The sequence below is a fragment of the Branchiostoma belcheri genome, unplaced genomic scaffold (genome assembly GCF_001625305.1).
Source record: "Branchiostoma belcheri isolate BF01 breed outbred unplaced genomic scaffold, Haploidv18h27 scaffold41, whole genome shotgun sequence".
Lineage (NCBI taxonomy): Eukaryota > Metazoa > Chordata > Leptocardii > Amphioxiformes > Branchiostomatidae > Branchiostoma > Branchiostoma belcheri.
The window spans coordinates 1059516-1071650 of record NW_017804032.1 but is presented as its reverse complement, the minus strand read 5'-3'; the positions used below and the strand labels follow the sequence as shown (position 1 = coordinate 1071650).

The following is a 12135-nucleotide window of genomic DNA, read 5'->3' as shown; positions in this document are numbered from 1 at the left end:
AATAAGCTGAACTCCAGCCAAGTTGAAAATTGGTGAGAGCATACAGTGACCAGTTGTAACGCCCAATAGCTTTATGGATTGGGGGCAATCTTCTTTTTCTACCTCGTAGGACATGTTTATAACTTAATATATCGGCTGATCTTGGCAGGTACACAGGCTTTCATGTGTAAAACTCAAAAGTTTGTCAAAAATAGTTTATTTTGCCAAACACCAAAGGTGTTTCATTACCATAACACATATTTTCATCACTGCGTTTCCTGGTCTTTCATATTTGAAGAAACATGTTCTGTCTAAACATTATATTTTTATAGGCATAAACTTTTGTGGTTTTGGAAAGTTATTGCTAATAAATCTTATCATGACATGCATTCGTGGTTTGAAGCAAAGTTTATTGAGTAGGATGTGACCATGGATGTATGATTTATGAGCCACAATTGGGCGAAACCGTGAAATTTCATACCCATGAAGTTATGTGTGCCTAGATTTCAACACGCCACATCTGCTAATATTTGGTGTACATGTATAGCTACAGGAAGTAAATTAGAGTTACTGAATAAATCTACAAAGCTCTGATCTAATCTTTTCACTGTAAAACGTTGCTTGTAGCCAATCTAGTGGCCCTTTGTGGTGATTGGAGTCAGAAATTCAGGTCACAGACAAGGGGTCAAGGTTGGGGGCAAGGTCTAGCTGGGGATAATCTCCCTGGGACAGGGAACAACCAAAAATAACCAGAGGGGAGGGGGGATGGAAAGTCTGGAATTTCACAAAATGAGATCTTTCTACATTATGTACTTGCATCTAGAGGTTGATAATTCTTAACTCAGTGAACTGGATGTACCATAGTTCTTAGTAGGCAGAGTAAGATTATTTACAGCAAGCACACTCTGAATAAAGCCTTTTTAAAGATAATTTTACTTTACCTGTAGCATTGTGAACGGTCCCTGTACCCACATATAGAAATGAACAATTCTGGAAGTCTATATTGATTATTTCTTAGCCATCTTTGATTCTTATAAGTCACAATTATGCCAAATCCCGGTGAACATATATTAAAGAAATTATGGTTGAAACATATATTGACCCCAGGAATGAACCTATCCCCACACTATGTTTTTTCAGAAGTAATACAGTCCCTGTGGTCAGAATGTTGTTGCTAGCAACAAGAATCTACCCCACTAATTGATACCCAAAAAAGGTAATGTCTAGAAAAAACAACAGGTATCGTATAAAACACGTACACGTAATGGCGTGGTATACAGTACACCTAACAGCACACGTTATCAAGGAAAGGTGGTATAAAACTCACAGTAAATAGTACGAAGCACAGCCTTAATACATGTTGCTGCTGTAAGACCAAATGGCAAGTCTGTCTCCCCTCTGACCGTAGACCTTATGAGGTTATGACGACTGCCGTCTTAAACAGAAGGCCAGGCTAAGCCATATGTTTGTAGCCTGTCACAAAAGAACCCAAGTTCAGCCTCATGCATATTCATGAGCTGCCCCACCTTGTAGACTATGGCCTTTTATGTCTGCCCGAATCAGGATCAACCCTCAATAAAGTTCAACAATAAAGCTATATGTATTGCCACTGACATCAATACATGGACGATGTTTTTAAATGAGGCCGTAATAAAAGGTCTGGCTGGAGCAGACGTGTGTCTGAGGCCTTTGCTCTTCTCAGTCTGGTGGGGTTTTTTGTTTGCCCAAACGTTGCCTTTGGAATTCCTGCCAAATTTCAAGTTCAGAGGGCCGTCCTCCCACCCCGAAAGGGCCGGGCAACACGGCAGACTGATGAGAAATTGATCAGCAAGATGAGAGCCATTATTGCGCCATTCAGGGTGTCTGAAGGTCACAGAACAAAGTCACGCCCATGACGGCACTTCTATCTTTGCCCTTCAAGTACAGGGAACGCCATAAAGTACAGCATCCAGAAGGGCAGCTGTAGCTTCCTTGTAAAAGTACAAAATGTGAAGTTCGTAAATTACGCCGGGAGAATTGATACGTATTGGGCTTAACTCGCTCGACCTTTTTTCCTAAATGTAACTGCGCAGACCATTAATGAATTACCACAGCAGGTGATGATGTTGTAACGACATAATAACTAACCGAGCTTGAAACTAATGGCTTATTTACACAAATATCTCCCTCTCCTGTCAGCAAGCATGTACAGCCACACAGCTCAGAGATTATGCCGTGTAAATAAAATTCTTGAAGATAGTAACTAAGTAAGAGTTATGCTGTACGCCGATGTAAATAAATAAAGAGGGAATTCAAAGAGCCCGGCTGCTTTTGTTGAACTTTTAAGTGTGGGATGGAACATCTGTTTATGTATGTTGTAGCAACCAAGGACATTTATCCCATAATCAACAGTTAACCTTGTATAGGGACATTTAAGACATAAAGGGATGTGGCATAGCATTATACGGCCTCAGTTAAATTTGGGCACGCCTCTCATATTGCGGTGTTTTGATCACTGTTCTTCTGTTATGAAATATTATGATGATATAGGCTCAAAATATATATACAGTCATGTATACTGCCTGCATGTATACAAGTTAGTACAGGTAAACCTGCACTTAACCTGCACTGGTCAATAAATGGTGCAGGTAAAATCTGTCTGGTGCAGGTAATTTTCAATGCAGAAAGATGTATTTCGAGCCCTGATATACTGTATAACATGAAAGACGGGGCAAAATAACAAATGGATAAGGAACTTGGATATGGAAACTTCTGTTTTGGTATCCATGTACATGTATAGGTTTAATGAATTTTGTTTTCAGTTGGCTGTACATGGCCACACCCATTTGTGACCTGGTCACCAGACACAAACAAAGATATGGTACCCAATGATACATGTAGATGGCAAGGCAAAGATTATAACTAGACTTTCTTTGTTCCCCCAGACAAAATGAAAGTGATGCAATAGCAACTATTGCTGTATCATCGCAGTGATTTTATTTCATGGTAGGTGGGAAAGGGAGGTTTTCACAGGGTTTTAAATTGCAGTAGTTGAAATGATTCCGTACTTAGTAGTCATACAAGGAAGACATATTTGCAGTGTCACGAATTCACGCTGGGAGGTCACCAGGAAAACTGCGAATGTAAAACCACTGGAAAGTTCACGACTTACTGTATTCAAATCTCATCGCAGCTAGATTATACCCTCACAGCCACTACAGACAGAAAACAGTTTATAAACCCACACAATCTCCACAGCGTCGCTGCTGCTGCTTTATTAATGACTCTGCCTGCGGCTATATTGCAGCAGATGAATAAGTGTGATCAGCGTTTTCCTCCTAAGCAATTGTTGGATATGGGGAGTTGATTCTTCTCACAGCATGCGATCCCCAAACATGATGTAAATAGCTTGACATGGTGACACAGCGGGCAACCCCGCACACATTTGTATTCACTACGTGTTGCTACTGTCTGGATAGTTGGTTTAACTTTGTATCGTGATTGAGCCCCTTTGAAATACTGTTCGTGATGGTTTCATTTCGTGGTAGGAGGTTTTAGCATTGTTTGAAGTTTAACGGTTGAAACAAGTGCTGTAGTACGGTGGAAATACAAAACACTTATCTGCAGGTTCATAGTTCTTTGCAGGTTCATAGTTTTTGGTAAGGAAAACAAACAAAAAAACCAAGAAAATAAAAGCACTTTGAGCATGTCATGGTTTACAGTACTGTAAGTAAGAAAAGCTTGATTATGTTTCAGTAAAATATTCTTAATCATTGCTAATGATATGATGTTAGCAGCAATATTATTCTCATTAGTGACCTAGAAAATGATACATGTTATGAATTTAATCACTCACACTCACTCACTATCCGGTTACATCCAAATTCTATAATATCCAAAATTACTGGTAGCAAAAATATAACTGTCAGTATGACAGTCCATAATATAAAAAATACAGTGACTTTGAACCTGGACTTTAGGCTACACCAATTTAATTTCTTGGTTAACGGATTTGTCTAGAAAAATAATGGAGCGGGCGGGCGAAAAAAAAAAAAAAATAAAAACAGGCCTAGGCATCCTATTATGGCCCAAACTGGTACGATAGGAGCCATGAAGTCAACACACCAGGCTGGTGCAAAATGTAAACAATGAATTTTGAACTTTTAATGATACTACTGCATTGAAAGATGGAATGACTGTAACAAGTAGTAAGAAAAGGACTGTTTTCAACTGTTCAGGGCAAAAGATGAGCATTTTGCAGTTGATTCTGAATTTTTATTTTTATTTGCAAATCAGAAAAAAATGAAGCGGCGAATCCGTTAACCAAGAAATTAAATTGGTGTGGCCTTATTTAAGAAATTATTAGAATTTCAGCATCACAACTTAAGCATACAGCTACACTTACTTAAATGAACTGGCCTGTTTGAATATCAAATTAATGGCTTATAATATCATATAAAAGTTTTAAAAATTATTGCCTCCTTTGGTTGATGTAGTTTCAACCAGTGGGTAACTAACTTTTCCTTGTTTTCATTGCTCAATAGTCAGAGTACCAATGAATTATTTTGTTATGAAATTTCATACATTTAATCTATGAAATCCCTGTTGAGCTATATGATTTATTACCAGTTGTTATTATGATACCAACTCCCTCAGCCATTTATGCCGATGATTCATGTGATTTTCTGGGGATCAAATACTAATGATTCATAGGAATATGGTATAACCGTAAGTGCTTCATGACATGAATTAATTTTGAACCTTGCTAATTTTGATTTTGACAGATTACTTGCCTATAAATCATTTTATATGTTTTAGACATGTGCCAATATGTGAAGGATAATATGTACTTCATTCACTTTGCTATCAACTCAAGCCATTCTTCCCAAACTAATCCACCGGTGATATTAGTAGGTAGTAAAGAGGGTTATACAACCAGCAATGGATCTTGTGTAAAGTCCTTGAGACTGCCCGAGATAAATCACACCTTTTACAGAAAAGACTCATCCTTCAACCCTTCACCAGTTGAGTCTAAGGGATCGTAGCTTATTTTTCCTTGTAGGTCTAACAAGCAACTGTGACATTTTCTCAACATTCCTGAAGTTTGGGGGAGATTGTGGGAGCCTTGGTAAGATACCAGATGTCTAATCCAATATATAAGAAAAAACTTGGAAAGGATAAGGGAACGGCACTTTAAATTGGGCACTTTGAAAAATAATTGTACACAACTTCAAGTTTGGGCAATTTGGTCATATCAGAGTAATTGGTCCTATTGAATTTGATTTATATTGGAGTGTTCTTTGATAACCTGCTGGTTAGACAGTCTAAATTGACCCCACAGGGAGTCACATATTTCATTTCCATCCCTCATATTTCTTTTCATGACAGTGTTAGGATTAGCAGGCGTATCAAATCCTGAGAGGTAAATGTAGACAGTTGTTTTTCTTCTTTTGAGGTGATAGTGCCAAGGATCCTGACTTAAGGCGATCATTTACCAGAAAACACATTATACAGGTTGGTCTACATGGAAACAAGAAAATTGGAAAACAAGATGAAGTTTTACGACAAAAAATTTGAAAACAAGATAAATTTTTATGACAAGAATGTTGGAAAACAAGATAAATTTTAAGATGAGAGAGTTGGAAAACAAGATGAATTTTAAGACAAGAAAGTCCGAAAACAAGATGACTTTATACAACAGTAAAGTTGCTTGAGAGGAAATTGTTTGAAAGGATTGCTCGGAGCTTCACAGGTCACCTGATCATTATCCAGCCATGCTGACCTAAACAGACCAACTTTGAGGCCACCACTCAAACAAAACAATAACACCAGCTCCCTCAGACCTTCAGGTGTTGATCAACAAGAAGAAAGCGTGTCAACAGCCTTGGAGACATATGATAGGGTCAGCACAGGTCAGACAGATCTGTTTCCCCTCCTGTGTTATAGGGGACCCCATATCCTGTTTTCCTTGTAATCCTAGATGCACTTTCCCTCAACTAAACACAAAAGCAACTTATACCGTTTATGCTGAAACATTTGAACCTGTGCTGTTCATTAAGCAATTGTTGGTGAAAGAGTGGCTTTATTCCTCAAGAAAAATTTGACAGACTTTCTCACCAGTACAGGCAATCTAAAACCCTCAGTAAAGAATCAAATCATGTTAATAAATGGGTTAATGGAATGCTACAAAACCATTTCTGGAAGACTTCAACTTTTAAAGAAAAATGACAGGCACATTTGGATTTATACACAATTCATCATGACTTATGCAAATCTTGGATACCACAAGTACAGGTTTGAACAATATTTCATTTTACAGTGCACCAAAAGTGTAAACAGTTAACGTTACAAAGGAAATCCCAGTCACCCATTACTACAGGCAGTATTCTCGCTAATTTGCCGTGAATGACAAATTTCATGTGTAGCTGACCCATAAATGTGTTATGGGAGTTGGGCATGATTATCCCCAATACCTGTAATGCTGCATACCGAACCACATGTCTGATTCTTCACACTCCAGGTCTAATAGCAGCTGCCTAGTTGGACTGAAACCTAATCCCTTTCCTATACTCCCCAAATACTTCTGCCAACCTCGCCAGGTTCAAGGCCAGGAATGTTGGTTCCAGCACAAAGAAAAGGCAATGGCTTGCGCTAAACAAACCCAGATCCTTATCTAACATTCTCAGCCTGTTCAGAACAACTCACTTCCTATTGGGTGAAGTGTGAACCTAGGTCTACATTCTCCAACGTGCAACAAAGATGGCGTCTGTCTGGGAACGTTTACACCCCTGGCGCGCAATTCACTCACTTAAAATTCCAACTATGTTCACCACCCACCTTTTTGTGGATATACCTTTCTCTTACCAGTATGATTCTACAGCATACATGAAAGCAATTCAACTTCTGTCAAAAATAAGACAACCTAAAACAAAATAATGGTGGCTAGTTAGTTACCCCCCTCCCCACTCTGAACTTGAACTTGCAGTAGACAGTTTGGACAGCAGGTTTGATTTGTACATTAGTGCTCCCAGAAACAGCACCATGCCTGCCTCTCAATAGCCCTGTGGCCTACTTTTTTGGACAGGTTGCCAGGGTAGACTTAATGTGTGTGAATCAGTGGCTGATAGGAGGGGGAGAGTTGGACTTACCAGGTCAATCGCTCACAGGCTGCGCATGCTGGCATGGGTGGGGGTGGGCGGGAATCGCGCCTTTGTTGTGCGTATGGACCATTTGACAAGGTAAACAAAGGGGTCTCAAGGTAGCAGAAAAACAAGGTCAGACAGGCCAGGGTTCAACGTCCAGTTCTACAGGAACTGATACATCTTTTTCTAAAAATATATTTTTTTCTTTCAGCAGAGAAAAATTAAATACACCCAGTTTAGCTTAAGATATTTCAAAGTTAAAAAAGTTATGTTGGAAAACATGTTTACATTAAATTACAAGGAAACAAGAAAAGTGACCTTCACATTTTAGGGGGAAACAATAGAAGAAAGCAAAATAAACCAGCATTGTTTGACAATTAACTTACATGTGCTGATACGTATAATTAGAAGAACTCTTTATCAATTCTTAATTAATTTTAGCATTACTGTAGATCACAAATTATTATTTTTTTCTGCTTTTGACACACCTAATAGAAGCAAGTTAGAAATTGACCCAGTTCACAATCTACATGTACATCTAATGATGAGTCTATGATTCTTAAAATTAAAAGTTATACAAAATTCCTCAACAAAGAAGCTAAGCAGGCAATTCACCTGCAAAGGCTGGTCCAACCAACCCAAAAGATACAGCCCCACCCCCCAATACACATCAGGGAGCCCAGTACTATACTAATCAGTTTATCACCACTTGTCAACACTACTTCAGCCTTATCTACTATGTGTTAATTGCTTGTAACTACCTGTTAATTGATTACTCCCATTGAGCTGCTAATCTAGGTTAAACTATCCAGGATGTTCTGCCCAGCATGGGACCATTGTTTTCTGTTTATCTAAGTGATCAGGGTGCTTGTTTATCTTGTCTCCTGGTGTCTGGGAGGGATTAGAGGGCTCTACAATGTAAACATTGTCACATCTGCCTGTCCCACTAGGGAATAGGGATTCCCTCCTGGAAGTTAAATAGGGCAGTCCTCAGTCCTTCTGTGAGTGGATAGCTGTGGCTTCAGTTCAGATGTTGTGTCTATGCAATTATGAATATTCATGCCAATCTTGTAAGCTGGAAATCAATATTTATCAAAGGAAAGACTCTTTCTATCATTATAAAAGGGAAAAAGAAAGATATTGCTGTCTGAAAGTAGGAAATGAAAAATAGTTTTTAAAGTCTATTTTGAAGCTAACAGTCAGGGAAATTTTCAAGCAGATGTAAGGGAACTTACAGATTCTCAAGTTAAAGCAGTTATACCAGTAGCCTTCACATATTGTCTAAAAAAAGTGAGTAGCCACCACAAAAGCCATGCAAGTGACAGAACAGAATTAAAAGAAATCAAGTTAACATGTTAAAGTTCTGTGTCTTCCAGAAAATTGCTACGTAACACATGTACATGTACATGTAGAGCCCATAACCTTCCTGAAGGATCAAATTTGGTTAATACAATATCTTCCGCAGGCATCCTGACACCCATCAGCAAATCTAATCAAGGAGTGATCTACACTGATGCTGAAGCTTGTTGCTCAATACCAACAGGTCATATACATTCCTGGCCCCTGGCCTTCTTCCAGTCAGTGACAGTTTTGAAACCGTGAGCATGAGTAACATGACATTTCCAAACAAAATACTTGGGTTTTACAGAAACCACATAGTTTTGCACATTCCCTGAGAAAGTCATCAGTGTAATCACATGTTCTAAGAATGATGTCATTCAAACATTCTGCATTGTTTTGCTTTAAGAGGGCATGAGGTACAACAACATCCGTCCACCTGGAATGAGGTGCATGCCCTCAATTATGTTGATTTAGTATCTCAGACATGATGTTTATGACCAGGCCTGGGAAGAAAAATGTTGTGTTTTCGATTCCAGTCCAGAAAAATGGGTAGGTAGATACACGTGGAGTCTCTCTCCTTTTTCTTTTTTTTCAGATTTCGCCTAAAATGATCCAACAAAAACAGTTCAACCAAGGAGCTTTAAATTCAATGATTTTAACCTCCTTGGTTCAACCAAGCAAAACTGTATTGCATCATCAGTACCAGGACTGTGTCAAGGACCTGTTGCTTTGTTTGCTTGTGGGGAAGTGACAAAATATTTTTCCCGATTTTCACCCGATAAGAATGTGGTTCAGGCTGATAATGCATGCAACCACATTTCAATGTTTCATAGGGCTTGAAATTCAGATGTCAGATTGATAAAATTCAGACGTCAAACTTTATGGCCTTAATAAAACTAGGCTGGGACTGGAAGGTTTCAACGAAACACAACATTTTTTTTCTCAGGCCCAACTGCTTCATCTCTTGTATCCTTGCCCACAAAGCTATTCTTGCTCTGTGACCAAAAATGGATATCACAGTCTCAGTACAAGCGGAACACAACAAAGATATATTTAACAGGAAAGATACATTTTTTTATTCATATCTGAAAATAACCACCTGCAATCTACAGTTGGCATAAAAGTTTTGCTCATCACAAAAAATGTATCAACTAATTGCAGGCTCAGTAATATGAAATACATATTGCAGAAAAAAATTCAAGCCCCAATATCTCTACCAGCTGCTAAAAGTAACGTTTTAAAGACGTAAATTTTTCAGAAATTATTAATTTGCTTATTTCCATACCTCACATGGCCGAGTCCATGCATGGTGTACTAGAGGTCGGCTTTTTAAGTCTGCGGGACAAAAACCTCCCCTATTAGCCAACAATGCAAACAGTAGGGGAGGGAAAAGGTGACTCATTGCCTATTTAACTCTCCCTGTACAAATACAGACAGACGGTCAACAGAACACACAAAGGACACCCGGCCCCAACAGTCACAAACTCAGCACTAGCAGAAATGAACTTGGGTCTCTGTATGTTCAGTTGATAGTGTGCACCTAGTAAACCTACATATTACATCAGCATATTAAGTATGCACATAGGTATATATATATATATATATATATCTAGAGAGAGAGAGAGAGAGAGAGAGAGAGAGAGAGAGAGAGAGAATACATGGTAGAAAATACTACTGAATGTCTCTTTTCACTCTTTGGAAATATATACTACAGTTGTAAGTCACTGTACTAGTATTTACTGACTAACACTGTGGTTGGCCATAACGTGTGAAACCTTACACAAATACAACTACAACAGGCGTTGGGAGCGGCAGTTTGAGCACAGGAACAAGTCAGTCCTGTCTACAATTCCACAAACAAGGGGGGTGATACAATGGTTAATTGTACCAATTGAATGAACAACTACAAGTATGCTGAAAGAGATGATGTATGAAATACTGTGTTTGCCTTATGTCAACATCATTATGGTGCAGATCTTTTTTTCCCAAATGATGATGTCTTCATTTCTTGCACATTCAGTACAATGGTGTACTTGGTACATGTTAAGCTGCAGACTGTACATTGTTCACATCTGTTGTGTCCACAGGACATTTGTTTGTTTCTGTGTATAGGCTGTTTGAAATTTTTCCCACAGTCTATAACAGATTGAGAAACATTTCCCATTCAGTTGATTCCTCTGTTTACAACAAAAATCACTCACAACAATTTTTTCTATCAACATATGGATACACTCTTGACCTTAGTTCTAACTTTGACTTGTTACATCTTTGTATCAAGCTTCTCTAGTACTTTACGAAACAACTTTGAGAACAAAACCTTTAAACAATTGATTTGCTTCCATCATCTTGTATCATCCATAGCTAATAATGATTCATATTATGCTATGGAGGTACATCACTACTTTGGCATGGAGAGGAGAACAAGAATTTGGAGATGTTTGACTTGTTATTTCTTTGTATTAAGCTTCTCTTCTACTTTAAGTTAGAAAACAACTACAAGAACAAATTTAAACCTTTCAACAATTAATGTGCTCCCTTTACCATTTATCATCCATAGCTATGAATGATTCATAATATGCTATGCATGCATCCGGTCATTGCTACTTAGGCATGGAAAGGAGAACAAGAATTTGGACCCTCCCCAACTGACAACTGATAACATTAGTGGTGGGCAACTTACTGAATACCAACAGGAACTTCTGCAGTGTACCTGCACTTTCTTTCTGATTCATCGCACATGCGTATGCCACATTGCTATGCAGAGCAGCAGGGCAATGGCATATATATGGATTTGAGTTGGATCAGCAAACTTGTCTGGCATGACTGAAACAGTTCATACCGGATAAATGAAAAGGGAGACCCAGACAAGCCGATTATGGTGACCTATGCTGAATTTGGTTCCAGTCAAACTGAAAACAAAATTCAGTTTAACTGCCTGGCTATAGACTATGGAATACTGTCCATCTCTCCCAGTGTTTTAGCCAGCCTGAAATGTTTTCAGTCATTTCAATTTTGTTTCACATAACATCATGTAGGGTGCCAAGGTGCAACACTCCTAGGGGAATCTGAGGGTATGGTCCCCCATGAAAATTTTGAAACTTTCAAGTCTTGACCCTCTAAAATACTATTTCCTGCATTTTGAGGGGAAAATTTTGCTGGTAGACTAAGCTTAGCTTAATGACATCTCTTTCCATATCTTAACATTTTTGTCTCTCAAAAATGATGATTTTTGTCTTTCAAAGATGACAAATTAAGCAAAATTATGTCCATCACGAGCAGGAAAATGACAGAAATATGGATGCTTGCTAGAACACTGACCTATGCTAATATTGCCTCCATCCTTGGACTCAGTGCTAATCAATCTCAGTTAGAACCCTTTTACTTTAATACCCTTGGGTAAAAGCCAGACATCCACTTGAAATCCATTCTTCACGTTCTGCTCTCAGACTTATAAAACATCACAAGTGTACTCACCACGAGTGGAGTCAATGCAAGAAACACAGACTCAAGGAGCTTACATGTACATGGAGAATATAACATGGTGTATTCCACATCACCCAAACTGAGTGTGATGCAGAAGACACCATGTTGTATTCTTTTTATTTCATACCCATACAGGAAAGCATGCATTTCAATGCGAAATGAGGCAAAAGTTGAGAAAAGCTGGTGTTCTCAAGCAAAAAATCTGCAAAAG

General features: G+C 38.5%; 1 protein-coding gene and 1 long non-coding RNA gene across 19 annotated transcripts in view; one reads left to right on the top strand and one right to left on the bottom strand.

Annotated features, from left to right (window-relative positions):
- The window catches only part of LOC109477773 (muscleblind-like protein 3), a 134397-nt gene that overhangs the window by 101961 nt on the left and 20301 nt on the right, over positions 1-12135 (bottom strand). The window contains exon 1 of one of the 18 annotated variants that reach the window (XM_019779138.1): positions 9727-9812. The exons of 14 other annotated variants lie outside the window; for them this stretch is intronic. The gene's annotated coding sequence lies outside the window, so the exon portion shown is untranslated. Of the gene's footprint in view, positions 1-1306; positions 1329-6431; positions 6456-7106; positions 7205-9726; positions 9813-12135 lie in introns of those variants that run through there. 3 more of the 18 variants (XM_019779137.1, XM_019779141.1, XM_019779142.1) reach the window with 3 other exon arrangements.
- LOC109477797 overlaps positions 1-12135 on the top strand; it is a 38632-nt gene that overhangs the window by 8157 nt on the left and 18340 nt on the right. The window lies entirely within an intron of this gene.